The sequence below is a fragment of the Patagioenas fasciata genome, chromosome 4 (assembly GCF_037038585.1).
Source record: "Patagioenas fasciata isolate bPatFas1 chromosome 4, bPatFas1.hap1, whole genome shotgun sequence".
In the NCBI taxonomy this organism is placed as follows: Eukaryota; Metazoa; Chordata; class Aves; order Columbiformes; family Columbidae; genus Patagioenas; species Patagioenas fasciata.
In genome coordinates this window covers 72579855-72601409 of record NC_092523.1, presented here as the reverse complement: position 1 = coordinate 72601409, position 21555 = coordinate 72579855, and the positions used below count along the sequence as shown (strand labels likewise).

Here is a 21555-nt window from a genome sequence, read left to right as displayed (position 1 = left end):
TTGACTAGTGCCTGCGGTCGCCTGTGACATTGAGTGTTACTGGTGCATCACCAAATTCCAGCAATAGTACAGCTTAGACATCTCCTTCCCATAACAGTTTCTGCTGAAAGTATAGGTGTATTGCATCTGTGTGTGGTGTGTTGGTTTTGTTTTGGTTTGGTTTTTTTTTGGTGTGTTGTTGTTGTTTTTTCTTCTTCTTTGAGGTTTTGTAGAGTTAGTGTAAAGATTCATTTCAGTTGTAGAAAATTGCTGAGCAACAGCATCGTGGGTTTTTTTTGAGCTTAATGATAAAATGTCCTGATTACTCTGACACTAATGATCCATCCATTTGAAATACCAGAAGTGTGAGGTACTGTAAAAACAAGCTCTAAGTCAACTCTCTAGGTTGCTACAATGCTATTGCTATGACAAACAAACCCAATTATCTATCCAGCCCTGCTGCTATTTAACAAGGAGCTGAGGAACTTGGTCACCTTGGTTTCAGCTACAGCTTAAAATCCATTATTGGTTTGTGTTGCTTCTGCAGAAGTGACAAAGTCAGCATTCACTTAAGGACAGTGAGTTTCAGGGCTGCATAAAGAATGTGTTATTAATCCTTTTTAGTTCAGTTTTACTTGTGGAATACATTATCAACGATTATTGAGAGTAAGTGGTGCAGGTTTATGTTGTAAAATGCATCTTGATGCAAACTGAATCTACGTAAGAGGTTAGAGAGGTAGTAGTATATGAATACTCATTTTATCTTAACTTTAATACTGCTGGATTTCAAATAGAAGTTCTAAGACTTGCACATACAACCTGAGGAATTATTTTGCAGGTAGAAAAGTGCGTGGAGTGGGTCATTATTGCAGGATATGTGATGTCTTTGAACAGTTCCCAAGAGAAATTATTTTATAATAATAAATGTTCTGAAGCTGGCTATTTATCATTAAACAGTGGCTCAGCTGTAGGATACACACTACTGTAAAAAAGGGCATATCAATGCTTTTTGTTAACAGATAAATGAAGGTTCACTTGATGTCTATTTTTTTGCTTTGGTTAAATGTATTTTTAAAGATCAAATAGGAAGCATAGGTACTGAAGACTTCACACTTAATGAAGAAATTGTAGTGAGCCCTCTAGATGTATTTTTCTAGTGAATTTGCTATAGTAGCGCACAATGGCACACTTATGTGGAAGGAAGAAATATTGGAAAAGATTGGCTTAAGGAATGTTCTGAAGAGACTTTTTTTCCTGCTGTAGAAAGTTGAAAGGATTAGAGCAGGAGAAGTGATTAAGTATTGCAAAATCAAAGACAGTAAAAACTTCTTACTATAATGGGTGGATTTTTGGATCTTTGTCTTAAACTATTAACTTCAGTACCTGTAGTTGTCATAATGACTCTAGTTGTCAGAAAATAATCCTGACCTAAATGCAATTGCAAAGATAGATGTGTTTTCAGATGCACACTTTGATACATGAATAAAAAATTAAATCTTCTCGTTTAGAGATTACAAAATATGTATATTTTTGGTCCCTGTTTGTAGGAAGATGGTATTATGTATGTTAGAACATTTACCATGGTAACGTAGATTATGATAACTGAGCCTCTGGAATAACTATGAAAGGTGATGTTTCTATTGCATTTTTAATTGTTAATTACTATTTATTTCACTCAAAGCCCATTTAATGTATAGTTAAAATAATAATTTTATGCAATTTGAATATCAGATTTATAAGAACATGAATATGCGTATAGAAATCAGTATGCATTTGGAGAAATCCTTCTAACATGCAAGTACTGAAAGATGGTTCGTATGGGGCTTTTTGTGTCAATTCTGTGTACCTACTGTAGAAGGAAAACCTGTACAAACCTAAATGGATATACAGTGTAGCTCTTTATTGTAATTAAATGTCTCCACTGAGGATTATATTCTGCCAAAAGTAAAAACAGTCTTGTGCCTAGACGTATATTACTTGTAGTAAAATGCTCATTAAAGAGTTTTTTCCCTTCCACTGTGGGGTTGTAAAACTGGTGTGAAAATTTTATGTTGATGACCAGAACAGTGGAAAAGAAGGAATCAGGGAAGATGGGAATCTTCTCCCCTGCATTCTAAGCCTAAATGAAACATTGCAGATTGCAGGTGAGGTTAATATTTTCCCTTGGTTTAGGCAGGTTGAATGTGTTAAGCTTTTTTTGTCCGTTTCATCCACAACAGAGGATACAAGCAGCGTAGCTTTTTAAAGGGTAGATCAACATCTATGTTAATAAAAAAAGAAGTCTGTTTTGATTATTTTTTGAGATGAGGAATTGTCAGTTGTGATTCCCTGCCTGATGAGAACTCATGTCTCGCCTCCTTGAAGCAGGAACATTCAGTAACCCTGTTTTACCTGACAACTGGCATCAGGTTGCTGCTCCAAGAAGTGTCAAAACCAGCTCTCAAGTGTGGTGGAGAGCAGCAGGTGCATCATCTGCTCCCTCAAATGCAAGCTCCACATAGACTTGCATTGTTTTTGTTCACTTCAAAGCACAGTGATGGAAGACCATTTAGTGTTACTCTGAATATAGGAAAAAAAACTATTCTAAAAAAAGTAATTATCGGTGTTGGCTACCAGAACCCACTATTTGACTGTGTTGAACAGGCAAGAACAGTATTGAAAACTGGTTACTGGTGTCCATGGTTTGACAAGACAAATACTTCACTTCTGATTCCAAATTTACGTTATTGGGATTACTGATGAGGAATTTGGACACCAGTAGACATGGGAAATGGTTGTGTTTACCCAGATGCCTGAACTTTAGGAGAAAAGTCATATAACTCAACTAGCCAAATATTTGACAGGATACACATTTCAGATGTCCCATATATCAGTGGGTTTGTGTATCATACACCATTTTCTGTGTTTTCCTCAGGATTTTTGCTGCCCCTGCAAAAGAAGGACTATAGTTAGATAAGCAACTGTGTTGCATGAAGAACCTCTGCGCACATACGTAGTTCATGTAGTTGAGCAGTCTCTGAGGAGAAGACTTGAGGAAGAAAATTCCTACCATATTTGTCTGCTGATGTACAGAATTATTACATTCAGCCCTAAGTGAGGTTTTGGTTTGGTGGGGTTTTTTTTGTTTGTTTTGTTTACTTTTTGTATTTCCTGGTTTTTTTTCCCTTATTGGTATCCCTATGGATACCATAGCTTTGCCAGAGCCAGCAGAGAAGACCGATCAGATGAGATCTTGAAATTAGTGGCATATTCTTCATTGTTGTTTCTTTTTTAATCTTATGGGAAGTTGAATTTACAGCTATTGGAGACCAGATCTTGATTTCACATCTCTCTGCAAAAACTTGTCAGATAGCCCGCTGTCTTCTCAGACTGAGAAAAATTGCTGCAGCTGAGGTAAGAATATGGCTTTTGCCTTCAAACATCTGCATCTTCCCTGTGCTGTTTCCCAAGCATGCCAGTTTTGATCCTTCTCAGTATGTTATCAGCCATTTCCAGGCATTGTTGTGCTGGAAGCGTGGTTAGCTGTCATGCATCACATTTGAGATGGAAGTGTGAAATTAAAGAAATTGAAGTTGCTTTTTATCCTGGTATTGTATGCATTAATGCCTAAATCAGTGAGATACAGAGCAGTTTTAAACTAGTAATTTATAGTTTTATTATGAAACTGAGGGAAAACTAAATATACAGCTTTCAAAAAGTCAGTAGCACCATTTTTATATCAGTTGCGCTGCTGGACCATTGTTTAATTTACAGCTTTTGTGTATTTCTAGACGTAACTGTGCTATTTGCTGTGTTGCTTGATGATTACAAAACCTTGAACATTTAACTAATCTTAAAAAAAATAAAATTAGACAATGATTGAGAATTTGAGTGGTAAGTCCCAATCAATATTCTTTTGAATGACTGATCTTCCCCACAGAGGAAGAAACAAACAAAATGCTTGGCTGAATGGGCCTTAAAATCAAACCTGATTATGTCAGCTATTCTGGTTGATGTTCTGAGCAACTGTGCTTATCTATGTTACCACATATGTTAGGACAGTGCTAGTAGTTGTTATGTAAACGTGTCCAGAGGATAAACTTTATTTAACTGAAGATACTTCCAGTAATAATCTTGTTTTCTTGGAAGTACTGTTCTGACTGTTTTTTACAGGCTGGCTCTTAAGTGGCTTATCTGGTAAATCAAAACAATTTTTGAAAAATGCACTTGAACTGTAGGCCAGGCCACTGTACACGCTTCCCTTATTTCAGTCAGAATGTGAGCAGAGAATCTGATCAAAGCACATTCATCTTGAAATATTCGATATTGTGAAAGATTAATTATAAAATTTTCACATGGATTCTCTTAAGACTTGAGAGATGAACTCCTGTTGCAACTTGAATGTAATTCAATGAATTCATTCAGTTCCTAGAGCAATTCTGGTGACTGCCAAATGGTGTATTTCTTCCTCTCATTTCCTTTATGTGCTTTAGCAGTTTAGATTGTGAGGTGCTTTCTACTGGGGCACAGCTTCCTGAGTCCTGCCAGGCCAACATGCTGATGGATTCAAACAACCCAATTTGTAGTTCTTTTCAACTGTTATAAAAACAAACCTGAATTTTGTGAGCATCAGTATAGGAAGTCCAAACTGGCAGATCAGGGATTTAGATGATGTCAATGTGATTATGTTTTGCAGAAAGAATCTATTCCTAGTTAGAACGTGGCACCTTTTGCTGTGCTGGTATCATGGTCAGGCAGGTGACTATTTTGCTGTGCCTGTGAAAGCATCCAAACTCTCATGCTCTCTTGTATTTTTCTGGCATTGCCATAAGGAGGATAGAGAATTTATAATGTATGAAATATCTGATTATCATTGACCTCCAGAATGAGACTTCCGATGGGACAGCCTGTTCACTTGATCCCCAACATAAGATAGAAATCTAGGACTTGAAGTGCTTTGCAAATGGTTTTGGTGACATTTACACGAGCCCAAAACCTATGGAATTCTTCTTCAAAATAAAAAGTAACTGATAGACTTTTTTTCTAAATTGTTGTTTGTTTGTGGTTTTTTTGGTGTGTGTGTGTGTTTTTGTTTTTGTTTTTGTTTTTTTTTTTTCACAACCGTGTATGTTAAGAGGTTCCTTATAAGCATTCATGAAGGCTGTGCTATCTATAGGGGAGCCATCTGTAAAACGTGTGTTTAACTTCGAGCAATAGCTAAAGCAAGAGAACTTCTGTACAGGGAAGTTGAGGAACGCCCTTGTGGGAATTGAAAGAAACAAAGGGGAAACAGAGAAGAAGAAAACAAAACTGATAGTGGGAAAGAAGTAGAGGCAAGACAATGGAAGACTGGAAGTTGGAAATAAAAGTAGAACCCTCAGCTTTGGCCAACAGTTTCACAAATTGCAGCCCAAAATACATTTCTCATATGTGAAAGCAAAAATGTTTAAACTATGCTGTTCTGTTGTATAATAACTCTGGAAATGATACAGCAAAAAAGAACTCTACAATGTTGTTTCTTCGTAAGTATGATCTCAGAATAGAACTATTTAAGATCTGACTTTCTTGTTCGGTCTTTAAAGTCTGTACTCTCAATACATACTGTAGCATGAACCTTGCAAATTTAAAAAAAAAAAGCACAGATATTAGATTTGGTGGGAAATTTTTATCATAAGCCTGTCCTACTATACCTCCAAATGACAAATGGAGATGGTTCAGGAGAAAGTCAGAATTGTGAGGAAATTATCAATTGCTAGCCCTTGTTTATTTCCTCAATGTACATAGCACATGTTTTCAATCATTGCTGTTGCTTAATATAGATTTTTCTGGCTGGGAACACCAAAGCAAAATAAATCAGATGTGTGAAATGTTTGCTGATATAGAAAACTTTTTCCCAGGGATATGTGAAGTTGGCTCTGTTTGAGTGCTCTGCCCTTCCTGCCAGGTTCCTGCACAGATGAGCTTTGAACAAATCCATGTCTTCAGCCACAGTGCTTCACCTTCCAGTGTGTGCGAATAGTAGGAACCTTCACTCATGATGGTGGCCTTGGTTTGCCTTGAAGAGACACTTGAGCACGTTTGCTCCTGCAGTGCACTGTGTGCCTTCTCACCACTTTGTTTCAGTCCCTCGAACAATTGGAGCCTAGCAGTGCGTGCAACGGGAAGGGGAAAATCTGAGATTTATTGTGGAGACTGAGTTTCTGCTTTCACAAAAGAGGAGCTTTCTTTTAGTGGCATTCAGCAAGGTCCCTTTCTCACAGGAACTGTGCCAGAAGATGGCATTGCTGTACGCAGAGCACTCATCTCCATTGCAACAAGTCATTAAGAGGAGTGGAAAAACTGCAGCTTGAAAGTCCATTAGAGTGAGTCAGGCTGACAGGAAATGAATTTGCCTTCATATCACACATCAAGGACTCTTCCATTAAAATATATAATGTGCTGAGAAGGTTTTTTTTTAATTGTTGTTGTTTAACAAGAAGCTTGTGTTTAAAAATACAGATTAATCTGTAGGCTGAGGGGTGTATCTCAGTACTGAGAACTCTTTTTCAAATGGAAATAGAAGACACTATGAAATCCACACCCCCTTGCTCACACCACCTCCTGCCAACAACTTACTCTTTGGTTTTAGGATCATTTTCCTCAAAATTCTTTCTCCCAACTGTTCCTTGGGTACGGTGGGAAAAGTATTCTCAATAAATTCTGGCAGTTTGGTTTTGCGAAGGTCTGTCTGCAAGGGCAAGTAGCACTTGGCATGCTCCAAAGGCTTCTGCAGTGAGTTTAATCCCAAAAGATAGTAAGCAGCTCTTTGATGTAGGTGAAAGCCTGAGGAAAAGCTGTACTAAATTAGCAGAAATGTGATTTTTTTTCCTTTTTTCCAACTTTGTACTTTGTAGCAGATTCTGTTATTTGCTAAAGCACTGTGACCCTGATTTCCAGTCTGTAGGATGAACAGATGTAAAACCAGCATATAGCTTTTCTTGGCAAAAAGACAGAATCTGTGTTTGGCTGGGTATCATGGGGTAGATCCAGTCTCTGTGGATCTGTGTGTTTGTGAGGATTGCAATGTAGTCATCTCTGGGCATACTGATGGAAGCTACCTGCTGTGGTTCTGGCACCCCCAGGAATTGTTAGGTTGGTTTGTAAGGTGCTTATTCCTGTCATGAGCTTTGGAAAAATCTTCAGATTGGCTCAGGCTGGTGGCTGAACTGTAGGAACCACTTCCTTCAATTATGTCCCAAACGCTAAACAGAGATGCACAGAAATGTAATTAGAAAGCCATAATGCTGGAAACTAACAGATACCAGAGACCTTCCTCTTGCCTATACTATAAATGAAATTAAATTCCTTTACCAGTAAGGCTTTGAGGGGAAGGAAAGGGAAGGCAAACAATAGTGGAAAATAAGTGGAAAGAGTGTAGAACAATTATTTGAAGTTACCCTTTCAACCAAAAAGGAAGTGCCTAGAATCCTTCGGTTTTTAATTTGACCACGGTATGTTTCCTAATTCTCTCTTCAGAATCACCAGGTATTGAAGAGGAAGTCAAGGATGTAAGTGCCATGCTTTTTCTTTGTGTTTCCCATTACCTGGTGAAAGTGGCTCTATGGGATCCACTTAGTGATGGATAGGTAAGGTAGGTGTAAAATTGGCACCAGGAAACAGATATTTTTTTGAGTGGACCAGGACCCAAATGGGTGGGTAGGCGACATCTTGATCTTTCTACAGGTGGAGACTCCCCTGGGAAAAAAACATGGATATGTTTCTCCTATAAAGCTTCTGATTGATCCATTTAGCAGCATTTCCTTTAGTGAGTGACATCTGGGCTCGCTGTTGCTATTAACTTCATGAAATACCTGTCATAAAGATGGAATTTAAACCCCAAACCAACAAACTCGCCTTTGAGGCTCTTATCTACAGTAATTCAAAGCTGTTATGTAGACATAGGCTAATGTGCATTTGGCAAGTGCTTCTTGCAGTCTGCGGCTTGCTCTGCCAGGAAGGTGAAAATTGTCCCTTGTTTAGTGGTTTAGGTGATATTACATGAAGGGCTTTTCTCAGAGTTGTCCTTTATTAGCTTATTTCTGAAGGGGTTAGTGCCGTGGAGAAATATTTTACTATATCAGTCTGTTACTATGCAGAAGAAAAACTCTTACTTTGGGGTGAAACCCTCAAAGTATTCTCTAGCAGGAGAAAACTGCTCCTCATTCTGCTGATTAGTGGCAAGGTGTTTTGGCCGCTTCTTTTTGTCAGTTATGCTGTAATGTAAGAAAGACTTTAACTCCATGGTGGAAAATACGTTCTAAAGTCAATGGATATGAGTGTCCTGTATTTTTGGGTAGGAACCCGTTGTCTTGGGTGTGGTGTGTGATTATTTATTTTGTTAGTGGGCTGAGTCACAAGCCTCAAAAGCACAACCTCTTGCTTGAGCTCAATGGCATGATCAGGTCTGCCTGTGGCAAGGGAACTGTGACTGAGGGAGACTGGACTGCTCAAGTGTCAGAAAATGAAGTGTGGAAGAACAGCTTTAATTAGTGAAATGGCTTTTTTTTTTTTAAATTTCCTTCCAAGAGAGAAGGGTCTCCAACTCAAGCTCCTTTGACACCCAATGCAGTCCACCCAGAAGTGATAAAACATTGTAGTTTTCCTCATCCTTTTCAGACCCCAAATGTATGTGTGTGTGTGTGTGTATATATATGTATGTATGCATTTACTCATTAAAAAAAACCCTATATGGTTCTGCTGGGCCTGCTCCAGTGTTTCTTTTACACTTGGGATTTGCTTCTGTTGAACTCTGGAAGGAGTTGGATATGAAAGGGGTGCAGCATTATGCTGAATGCTTTATGTACTCAGAGCTAAAAGCATTATTGATTTCATTTGCTATGAAAGAAACAATTTAGATGTATCTGGAAAATGAGGGAAGGAGGAATAAGGAAAAACAAATTAATGTTTCATGCCACATATTTCAATGCAGCAATTTCCTAGCTTGCTTTATTCCTGACTTCCTTTTTATTGTACTTGGTGCGTGTTTGGCGTTGCAGGATTCAAAATGTCCCTGCTTCATCAGGCTGCACAAGGAATCCTGCTACTTGCGTTGGTCTCAGAATGAAATTGTGGGTCATTTTAGTCATTATATCAGTGATATGGAATCATAATAGGATTAATTCAAAGGGGGGAAAGTTCAGAAAGAGGTCTGGTTTTGTGTGTGGTGTTTTGGTGGGGTTTTTTGGTGTGTTTTTGGTTTGTTTTTGTTTTTTAAGGTTCTGGCATAAATATCTTAACTTCACTCACAGTTTTAATGGGAGGAGTATTGAGAACTGTTAAGCTTTCTCAGAAGCAGTTCCAGATAGTACTGACCAGAATTAATGTATACAGCATCACAGAGTAGTTTCTATTTTTGCATTTCTTTGTACTTCCTGCTCTCTTTAACCCTTGCTCCAATATTACGATTTTAATAGCACATCAAAGCCTGTCTCCTATTACTTCTTGATGTGTGGGTTAATATTTTCTTACTAAAATTATCAAACTTTATGTGGCTGAAACATTTTAGGCTTCAAGATCCATGTGCTTGCGCTACAAGATTTTGTATGCTTAATATAGAGGTTTTTTACTTAGTCATGAAACTGCACAGCCAGGGAAAATACCTTGTCCCTTTCACTCTTAGATCCTGTTATTGCACTGAGGAAGCTCTAAAATTGTAATGGCACTAAACTTTGTCCATTCTATGCTAAAGTGATAACATATTAGAAGAATGAGGTGTGTTACCTGTAATCTTTGAACCACATCATAAATGTGGTATTTTTTGAAACCCCTTCAGAAAAATAAATCCTATTGTTTCTGACCTAGAATATTTCCTTCTGTTTTGCAGTGACCATTAAATTGCTGACCTGCTTTGTTCTCTACTGCAGTAATGTTCTGCTGATTTACTTTGTGCTCAAAAAGGAGACTTGCATCTGTGCTTGTAATATGAAGGATCAGACAGAGTAGGCAAATTTATCTGAAGAATCCTGTTGATTGTTGTATGTGTGGTTATGAGAACGTGGCCCTCAGTTAAATTGGTAGTAAAACCAGCCGCTTACTTAGATGAGACATGGTTAGGTCTTGAACTGGAGTTGACCTAAATCCTTGTGGTCAAATTAGCTTCTGTATTGAACTTATTACTTAAAGCTCTTAAAGTTTATTGGGGGAAAAAAGAAAAATAATAGGCAGCAAGGCATGGAGAGGAAAAAATTAAAAGCCACTTTAATGAAACATTTATATCAAGTGACCTTTTTGATACTTTGTAACATTAAACTCCTCTTTAATCTTGTAATAGTTACCTTTACAGAAACCAACCAAGCCCCCATATAGTATTACTTTAACACTGCTGCATTCTGTGCTCTTCACAGTCAGTGCAGTTGAAGACTGCTCTTTAAACTGCTTGAATTGTTATGTGGAGGAATATGACGTGGAGCTGTTCAAGCAGGGGTCTCTGTGTTGTGTTGTGTTTTGCTGTTGTGATGGTGACACACCATTCGCTTTCTGCCAGTCCTGTCCTGTGACCTGCCTTCTATCTCTAGTTGTCGCAGCCTTTCCATTCCTGGGGGTTTGCCTTTGGATGCTACTTGAAGTACTGATTGACTTTCTCACTTTGGCTTTGTGCCTTCAAGCATCATTATTTTAGTGGAGATGTAGTCGCAGAAATATATTATAATGCAGCAGTAAAGCAAACTTAGATGTCATTTTAAACAAAGCTCACCATCGTTTGTCAGCTGGCCTCTTAGGTGGCTCAGCAGAAGTGTTTTGAAGCAGCTGCTTTTCTCAGTTTCACTCTTCTTCCCCCCTCCCAGCTCTGGCACTGTTTCTCCATTGCTAATGGTTTTGGACCTCCTTAGTCCATTGCCTCAAATGACATTTTCTGAAGTCATGGTCATACCTGCTCCCCAGTTTGAGGGAAGCAGAGGAATAAAAAGCAGCTGTATGTGTCTGTGTGGTGTATAGCCTGTTGGACGCTATTTCTTCCACATCGGTGTGGTTCCCCCTTCTCTTCCCCCAGCACGACCTAGCACCCCAAGAGCCTCGCTGGGCAAAGCATGAGCCCGGCAGGTACAGGAGCCGCCCGCCTGACTCCCTAGCCAGCCGAGGCTGGCAACAGCACCCGGGAGCCCCTGAACCCCACGCGTGTTCATGTGGGCTGGGGCAGCAGCTCTGCCAGGCGCGGTTTAAAGCCGGGGGAGCGGTGCGGGGCCGGGGCTGCGTCCGGGGTGTCAGAGCGCGGGCGGGGAGCGGTGACAGCGGAACGGGACAGGACAGTACGGGACGGGAGCCCCGGCCGCGGGCACCGAGGTGGCGGGACCCGGCTGTCCCCACCGCCCTGCGGCGGGCGCGGCCGCGGCTGAACGCGGGGGCAGGAGCGGGCTCGCTGCCCTCCTACGTGCTCGTGTTTCGGATTTGGCGTGCGGTGGCTCTGACATAGTGGGAGAGGGAGGGAGGGAGGCAGGGCTTCCTTGCACTGTCACTTCCAAGGAGCGTTGGGAAGCGGTGGCTGCTGCGCCCCCGGCGTGCGGCGGCCTGGCGTGTTCGGCTTTCTGCAGGGAGGCTTTCCAAAATGCGTCGCTGAGAAGGGAAATACACCAGCGCGTAAGTTATCCGGGGTCCCTTTCCATCTAGAGCGGTTGTAAGGCTGTTTCGTTTGTTTGCTGTGGCTTGGTTTTTATCGGTATTTGCTGATGGCAACCGCGAAACTTGTACTGTTTAAGAAACCGTTGAAATAAATAGCTGGGAGGGATAATCAGAATTCTTATTTTTTTCAGCAGAAACAGGAAGTCTGCCTTCTGGTGAAGTAATACGTCAGGCTGCCGGGGCATCCGATAGTAAGCCCCCATTTGAACTGCTAGATGCAGAGAGATTTTTCTGCAGCATCCTGGAGCAGTCTAGGGATGGCAGACACAGGTGCTCTTGCTGAATCTTCGGAAGAACAGTATGGAAGGGGGTTTTGCCTCAACTGTGCCAGACTCTGCATTTCTGCAGTCCTTGGTTGAGAATGATCATTTTGATCATTGGGAAGATGTAGACTGACATTTGTCAATAATTCCTATATCCTCTGTAAAGAGTTGTCCAAAAGATTTTTCTGCTTGATGTGATGAGAAGGGGTTGCTAGAGGAGAGTGTCAGGCTTTCTGATTCTTCTGTTTGAGGGAATGGGTTTGAGGGAAGCAAAATGTCCTCAGTTCCGAAGGTTTTCTTCCTTTCCTGTCTTTCTCCTCAAAGAGCCTGAATAGTCGACAAGCGTGTTAAGTGCCTTTCTTCCTATTTAATTTCTGTCATAATATAATCAAGCAGCACTAGTTAGTGTTTCTGATATTAAACAGCTCAATGTAGGGGCTGTTCATGTGCGGGTGCTTTATCAAATGATTTACAGGCTCAGGGCTTCATTGGCAGCAGTGTTTGGATCCTGACTCTGCAGAAGCTGAGGATGGAGTGTTGAACAAGGCTCTTGGGTGTGTCAGCTGTTCAAAACACAGGTGGTTTTAAGCTTTGCTTTTGCTTCTAGTTTCCTATCTTTTTGTATGGGTGGGGAAGAGAGGAAAAAATTACCAGTGATGTAATTTCATCTTTCCTAATTTAGTCTGGCTTATGTCTAACTAGCCAGTTGATGTATTTTACTCTAATTTTTGTTGTGGTAGGGTGTTGGAGAGGGGAAAACACATTCTAAAAACATGCTTAAACTGCCATGAGTAACTTTACTTGTCTGTGAAATACTCCTGTTACCATTTGCATCTCTCCTTTTTCTGCAAAATGGGCTTGATCTTTGTAGAGGTGTTACTGGAAGCCAATAGCACGTAGTAGCTGCTGGAAAATAGGTTCTTGAGTCTGTGTTGCACTTTTTGCTCAAAAACCCATCTGCTTTTTTGTTGGTAGCACAAGATGGAAGAGTGGGTTAGTATAGAACAGTGAAAAAACACATTTTAACAAGCTCTTTTGCCAAGCTATGTTCACAGTCTCCTTTGCTACTTTTTTTTTTTTCTTTGTATATAATTCCTTCTTCTGTGTATGTGCTTTTCAAAAGGGCAGAGCCACAGAAGGGTTGGCACTTGATTGTAATTATTGCTTGAGTTTAGAGCATAAGCCAGTACTAGTCAGGTCAGCACTGGTATCCTATGGCTCAATGTGAAGCCTGCTAAGATTGATAAAAAGCATTCCGCTGACCTGGAGAGATTTTTGGATCTGCTCCCTAGCTGCCCATGTGGGTAATTAGTGACTCTGGATTCCAGCAGGGTGTCTTGGTAATGATTCTTGAACTTGTTTCTAAATTTTAAAAGAAAAAAAAATCTTATTAGAAGTCTTTCTCTTATTTCACTAGAAGCCAGTAAATGGGAAGCATATTTTTATTATAAGTCTTGCTTATGGTTTTGTCAGGCTACTTCACCGGCTTGCAGCAATCTGCTCACCCTGGCAAGCTGTGGGTAATTTGGAGCTTGGATACAATCCTTGACTTGTCTTTTCAGTCTGTGCATTAAGCTACACTGATATGGTCAATAAATTATCACTTTCAATGCTGTTTGGGGGGTCTGATTACACTCAGAAGACTCCTAGGCCTGCTACATTTGTAACTTTAAAGAAATAAGAAAAGCCTCTTGTTACTGGATGGCATACTCTCACTGAGTGATTTACTTTAGTACCTATGTGGCCGCGTGGACATTGTAATGGATTTTAAAAGGCAAAAGAGCAGAATTTTTGGTGATTTTTCTTGTCTTGCTCCCTGGCAGTTTAAATCAAGGGTGGCTTTACTGTAATCTGCAGTTGTATGGATGTGAGACTAGAGTCATGTTAATCCATTTCAGAAGCAGCAGGAGTGGATCCAGTTCCTAACACTTTGTGAATCACTCTTCTTTTTTTTTTTTTTTTTTTTCTGAAGGTTCTGCATGTAAATCATAAGTCTGTGACTGGAAAAAGATGACTTCAGATCATAATGATTTGGAAGAATAAATACCAGCTAAAGTTACTAAATTTTGTATTAGTGGGTAGCTTTAGTCTCATGCCGTAGACTGTTCTATAAGCTCTGTATTTGGGTCTCTTTAATTGGTATCACTTAGGCATAGAGCATAAGTAGATATATAATAAACAAAGCAGCAGATTTAAGTTAATGCTAATGTGTTTGCAGTCTGAGCCAAAAGCTTTTCAGGGTTATTATAACATGCTGGGCATACAGCCCATCTATCTAAGTGTCTGAAGGAGACAAAAGTTATGGATTGACTCATTGTACAAATCAGCTCATCTGAAAGTCAGATTCCGCTATTTGTTGCCATCAGTAATTTAGTTGTATTAAGTACAGCTGAGGATGGATGGCAGTGTGGCCAGAATATTGAGATGGGTTTTCTGAGATCCCAGGAGCATTCCCTGCATCCCCATAGATTTTCTGTGTGACCTGGGGCAAGTCATTGAATGTTTTGGTAAAACAGAGATGATGATGCTTCCTTCTTTTTCACAGTCTGCTGTGAAGATTAATGTGTTACAATCAATTATGAGAGGACTATATAAATATAATACTAAACAAAGTATTTGAAGAGTGCATGCTTCATACATAACTTGATAATATGTGCTTTGCAAACCTGTCCTGCAAATTTGCTTAATACTATAATATACTTGCATGTAAGCATGCACAGCTCAAGGGGCTAAGTTTAAATTTTGGCAATATACCCTGAATATTGATTTGGGGTAAATATGAGAAGAGCCTTTGTTCATCCTAAATTCTGAACTAGTATTCAGAGACCATTCCAGTTGTTAAGACACAACAAAATTTAGTGTCACATTTAACAATGACAAGACAATACAGACTTTGATAAGGATTTACGTATGTAATTCCTATGTATTAGAGATAATGCCATGCAAACTTCTTCTCCTGTGACTGCTGCTGTTGTAGTCTACGATTATTTAGGCATTTACATTTTGGAAGATTTCAATCTTTAAAATAGTTCAGTCCCATTCATTGGGAGTGTTCAACCAAGTGGAAAGAGTTTAGTTATCTTGAACTATATAAACTGCTATATTGAAACTAATTCATATGTATGAAGTTACATTTTAAGCTTTGTAACCTCAACTCTTCCTTAGGAGAATAAATCGACAAGATAGTGTAGAACTGTGTGACACCTGTCTGTTTGGGAGTAATATTTCTGTTTCCTTAGAACAAATATTTAAAGGCCAGTTAATTACCTGGAACAGAAAGTTCTTAATCTGTGCAGCAATTGTGATTATAATTTAGGCCTCCTAAGTGGGTTATGATGCAAAGCAATTAGTCATAGGTTAAGATTTTTAAAAAATATTTTTTTATGTCTGAAGGCTTATTATAAATGATGTTAGTCTTCTGATCATATGAGATGTATACTGGTTGTGTAAATGTGATTCTGTTGCTTTTTTAAATCCACTGCTTTTGTCACAAAACTTGGCAGTATTGGCTGTGTGCTGCAGAGGGAAACCTTCCACTTCGAGTGTGAATGTGTGCTGGGCATTTTGAGCAGGAGGTGGATGACTTGGTACAGTCTGTCTGAGCGACTGTCGTGCTCCCGAGTTGTGATTCCAGCCCAGCGGTGTGTGGGGCACCGAGCTGTCCCTGCCTCCCTTTGGTGACTGACAGGTACAAACCATGCCTGCTCTCAACTGAGTCTCCCTCCTATCATTGGCATCTGGAATTAAATTAATTTTTGATAGTTTCTATTTGAAAGAATATCAGCAGTTTGTACAAGATATTTAGAGCTCAATGTTTTTGTATAGCCAGCTATGCCATTTTAGCTTTTCAGCAGGACACCTGTTCCACTTCCAGAGAAACCCTTTTGCCTCCCACCTCTGCAACATCTCTTCTCCATCCCATCTTCAACCTTTGCAGTGAAACTAGAAACTGAGACTTGTCACTCGACTGCCTTCCTGTGCTATTTCATTGACCTTTGTCTGGGCCTGTAGGTTACATTTCAGAGATATTTATAGAATTTGTTTTATTTTAGGTTGCAGAAGTATGTTCTTATTAAGAAAATGGCCCCAAAATTATTCTTCATGTTGTTTGTAAAAAATACATTTCAACTTAATTTGAAATGACTTTGACTTCTCCCATTCTCATTTTTCCTGACAAAGGCTTTCACTTCACACTTTTTCACAACTTTGTAATGTGATTTTGGAGAGAAGAAGCAAATAAGTTTTAAAATGTACATTTATGTATATTTAAAAAATATATACATGTAAAAATATATATGTTAAATAGAGAATTTGACTCACCATCTCTTACTCTGAAAATTAATTTTTGTAAAGTAAGGGAGAGAGAACTTGCTTTAAAACAAGCAAAGTATCTAATTTTTAAAAAAAGTTTAATTTTGAAAATTTTCTATGAAATTTGCGAGTCTTGGAGATGTTGGTTATCAAGGTGACTATTTTGAATCTAAAGCCATTTTTCACATATAAGAAAAGCATGAGCTGATGATATATTAGGCCTATTTTGATCTATGGTACACTAGCTCAACATAAACTGTTTAAAAATAGTTGAGCTCTATTGTGATTTTTATTTTGTGGCTCAGCACAGGTTATAGTAGTTCTATAGTCCTGTTCAAGTTCTTGAGCTTCATTGAAACATCTCTACTAGGTATTTTTCCATCTGCTATTTGAAGTTCTGGAGGGAGAACCTAATGCTTTTTTTTTTATGGTAATGGTGGGGTTGGTTTGTTTGTTTCTGTTTTTATGTTCGTTGTTTGGAGTTTGTTTGGTTTTTGTTTTGGTTTATTTGGAAAAGGCATAGGGCAGTGGTGAGATTTTAACATATGCAGATTATAATTGTAAACTGTAACTGATTTTAAGTAATCTACCTAGAGGAAAACTACAAAATTAGCCGCAAAGGAATTTTATATCTTGTACCTTATACAGAAAATGTAGTTTTCAAGATGTTTCTAATACTAAATAGAAAGCTCCTGTTTCTATTTATTTATTGAACAGAAAATTGATGACTACAGAAATAAGTATTTATCAATCGTTAACAAGAATAGTTGATTCAAGAGTTGGTTTGTAAGCAGAGAAATCAATGTTATGATTTGAGCTGAAGTAAACATGGCATTATGGGCTCTTTTCATTTCTCAGTCTTCTTAAATAGTGGCAGTGACTTAAAATCTTAAGAGCTCACTGTAACTGCAGGCAATTATTTATACATCTGTGCTCTGACCTGCAGAACAACTGGCCTGTTTTCATACCACATTTTGCTTTGTGGTTCTGATGATGAAGACAATGAGACTTCTTCACAGTGAGGGTGACTGGACCAGGCTGCCCAGGGGGGTTGTGGAGTCTCCTTCTCTGCAGACATTCAAACCCACCTGGACACCTTCCTGTGTAACCTCATCTGGGTGTTCCTGCTCCGGCAGGGGCATTGGACTGGATGAGCTTTCAAGGTCCCTTCCAATCCCTGACATTCTGTGATTCTGTGAGTGTACACAGTGATGAAACAAAATCATCATGTACTATGGAACAAATTATTAGTTTAATTTTGAAAAAGAGATAGAGACTATAGGTTTCTTCTGGGAGGTGAGCAGTGTGCAGCTGTTAGTGTTCCGTAATAACATTGGATAATGGTGTACAAGCACTTAAAAAGGTTTCTATTTCTAGTCTTTGAAATGGCTCACTAGTAATGTAGAGCTGTAGCTCCTGGAATTCCTATGGCATAGTGTATGCTGCTGCAGGAGATGTCTCCTCCTGTCCCAAAGGATACTGAAAGATCCAGTCTCTTCTGCTGTGATTTCTGTGCAACTCTGTACCTTGAAGGAGTATAATGACTCATCCCCTCTTAAATTACCCCCAAGCCCCTCTGCTTTCAGTTCAGCATAAAATGCTAAGTGTATTTTGGAGGCTGGGGGCTGAGGGGTGCCTAGAAGTAAACAGTATGCAGTGCAGGAATGACTTCCAAGATCTAAAATATATAGAATTTCACAAACTTAATCTACTGTTTGTGATTGTGATTTATGCGGTTGGTTGTTTTTTACTGGGGCCCAGATAGAGTGCTAAATTCACTTAGACCTGATGCAGGGAATCTCATGTTTGGAGTACAGCATACACACAGGCTCACTGATGAGCTGGATTTTGGCTTTTAAGTATCTTATTCTTTATCACCTCTGGCTAGTTTTGCTGGTTTTTAGACAATGTTCTGTTAAACACTAATGTTAATTGTCAGTTTCTAAGAGTTGTATATAATCTTTGGTGGTTCTCTGAAAAGATCTTAGTGTTGTCCAAGGGTTTTATTTTATGGTGTCTCTTGGGTTTTTCCTTAATCAAAGAGGGGAAAAACCATCAAGACTTTTGATATGTTGGGTCTTTTCCCAGCTTAATCCATATGAATTTACAGTGTGGTAGGTGCATCTTATACTCGCTCAACTTCTACATGTTTTTAACCTGGGTCTGAGTGTTGGCTGAAGAACTACAGACCAAATAGCTGCGGTTGTTTTGCTGAAGCCACTTCTCAGCAAACTTGAGTTAAATGTGCTGCATTTCCAATTAACACAAACTATTATATTGACTACAAAAAAAGAGGATAAAACAGTGAATAGATGGTGTTCATTCGAGACCCTTCTGTCTGAAGGAAGAAGTGTGAAACATGTGGCAAAAATTCCAGTGCATTAGATTAGTGACTACAGCAACTGCCTTCTCTGATGTTGATCAGAACATTTTACACTAAATGCATTTTCTTGAACACCTGCCATTTTCACTACCTATCTGAATTTAAAATGAAGGTTTTTGAAGTCCACGATGTGCTGGTCTTGATGAAAGGTGGGGAAAAATCTCTCAGTTGTGACTCTATTCAAGATGTGGTTTTGATCATAAGATTGTGGTCACTTTGGCAGACAATACTAAAATGAAACCTTGGAGAACTTGGAAAATATTACGATTTAGGTCTTTGGGGAAAAGAGCAAAGACCTATTTGAAAATTATTTAAAACCATTTCTGCTCAAAATTGTTTCTGTAAAAACTGAATCTAGTATTCAGACTAAATTGCTGTCTGGATCTGGTCATTCCATTTAATGTCTAATGCTAACAATACCAAGTAGAAGGCAAGTGTGAAATTATAGTTATGGTTTTTGTTCTCTTTTACTTGAGTTGATATCACGTTCAAGTGCACTGCAACACAGTATTGGATGTTGTTTGCAATAAGCAGAATTTGCTTTTGCTGATTGAATGACTGTGAAATAACAGTAATTTCTTAGGGTTTCACAGCAGAGTCTATTGGTTATCTAAATCCTGGTATTTCATGTGCTTGTTAATTCTAACAGATGTGTTGGTAATGACTACTGTAGCACCGCATATTCAAACTTTTCTTTCCTTTTGATTTTCTGAAAAATTTGTTCTTATCTATGCTTGTTTCTCCCAACTGTACATGGACATTCCCTATTTGCTTTTTGAACCATTTTATGACTACAAAATATGAGAATATCCTTAAATATAGAAGACTCTCGAGAGCAAAGAAAATGCAAGCCATCTTTTATTCTGTATCAGTTAAAGTATTTTAGCTACTTTTTTGAATGAGGTGGAGCTGGTTTGACATTACAGTTCCAAAGCCAGTTGAGATGGTTGCACTTCCTTCATCAAACTGCTCAATTCTACTGGCTCTGCAAATTGCTGGCTTTAAGCTGGGTTGACGTGTTCTGCTTAAACTATGACCCATAGGCAGCTGAAATATCGAGAATGGAACTTAAATTGAATAAAGGGAAGAAATCCTGATGAGCTCACCCTGTTTGTAAAAGACTGATAGTGTTAGTACACTGACTCTCTGTTTTGTGAGAAGGGGCAATATTAGCAAGGCATTTTGAACATTAATAATTTAGTCTCTAAATGTGTGAAGCTGCTATTACAACTTTTAACTTGCTCTTCCAGGCTGTTTTAGGCCTCCTAGTTGACTGTCAGGATGTATAATATGTAATGTCTCCAAACGTGGCTCCAAGTACTGTGCAGTGATGATTATATTAACGTTATGTATTTAGGCCTCATAAAATAAAATAACTTTAATTCTCTCCATGGGAAGGTAATCACTGGTTAAATTATAACCTTGATGTTTCAGAAATGTGGACCACAAAATTTTTTTCAACTAAAGATGTGTTTTGGCATATATATATATATATATATATATATATATATATATATAAAAATATATATATATGTAAAATTTATTTATTTATAGGTGTGTTTTTTTTTTTTTTTTTAAGTACCTGTTCTCTGTTTGGCTCTCCATATATCTGTCTGCTGAAAAGAAGTGTTTAGAACCATCTATGGCAATATGACAAACAGTTTTAATACAGCCATCAATCAAAAAAGGAGGTGTGACAAAGGAAAATAAATAGGCTGTAGCTTCAATTGTGCCTTCCTGTGCAAGGTGCCCTGACTCGCCACAGTGATAGCAGTTGACTCCACTGGTCTTGCTGCAGTTGATGGCTACATGGCCAGTTTCACCACACCTATAGCATTTCACTTTGGTGCAGTCTTTTTGAATGTGTCCAAGCTCTCCACAAGAATAGCACTTCTGCTCATCTGCGTGGTCACAGTCCCGAGCCAGGTGGATTATTTTGTTCAAGATGCAGGGCTGTTTGTATGTGAACAAACAACGCTGGCTGCACCAATTTTTTTCACGTCACGGAAAGAACTTGCACCTGCCTCACGTTGCTGTCTCAGCTGTTCATGGACCCAACTTCCTTAAATATCCATCAGAATGACAACCCTCCTACTATTCTGTTTCATCTTAATGGCTTTAAAGAAACCTTGAGGGTGATAGAGGGGAAGGCTGAAAAAAACTATTGGTCTCTGAATTGATTAAACCAAACATGTAGTTCAGAAATTTGCTTGCAATTTCCTTAATCTAGGCTGGACATCTTCTGTTTTGCACATGAAAGATGGTAAGCAGAAAGGGAAAACAAATATTTAAATGTTATAGCTTATGCAGAAATTTTGAATCCTATTGTGCTTATGTTTTTAGAGCTTTATTGCAAAAGCGAGCATACTACATGGGGAGGGTGTGGTGGTTTTTTTTTTTTGTGGGTAGGAAACAAAAGACAATTTCAGCATCTTTTAAAAAATGCTCATTTCTGCTTTAAGAAGTCTTTCCATTGTACATCAGGGATAACACGTTATCAATTTATTACTCAAAGCTTACTACTCTTAAACTGGGAAAATCTTTTCTAGAATAATGAAGCATTCAAAATTGCTAAAGAGATTCAGACATGCAATTTCTATTAATTTAAATGGGAGCTGTGTGGGCTCCATAATCATTTAAGTAGCTTTGAAAAAACTCATCCTTAATGTATTATTTCTCTGCAGTAGTCAATGTTTATAGTCTGCTTTGTACAAGTTTAAAAATTCCCTTTCATTCTACTGAGCATACCTGAGAGTGTAGAATTGCCAGTTTGTACTTAACAAGTGTTATGAAAAATTACCCTATTATTTAAAATCAGCATGAAATATTGATCTAAAAATGTCAATAAATATTTAAAGGTGATGTGACATTTTCCTGCATTTTTAAAGAGTGAAAGTAATTAAAAGGCTGTAAGGACTAAACTATTTAGTTAATAGAAGAGTTGTACTGTGTCTGTGAAATTTGGATCAGATTTTTTGGTTTCAT

General features: G+C 38.6%; 1 protein-coding gene across 3 annotated transcripts in view; it reads left to right on the top strand.

The window, feature by feature from the left end:
* ANK2 (ankyrin 2) overlaps positions 1-21555 on the top strand; it is a 366844-nt gene that overhangs the window by 13796 nt on the left and 331493 nt on the right. The window contains exon 1 of one of the 3 annotated variants that reach the window (XM_071808141.1): positions 11444-11571. The exons of the other annotated variants lie outside the window; for them this stretch is intronic. The gene's annotated coding sequence lies outside the window, so the exon portion shown is untranslated. Of the gene's footprint in view, positions 1-11443; positions 11572-21555 lie in introns of those variants that run through there. 3 annotated transcript variants of the gene reach the window in all.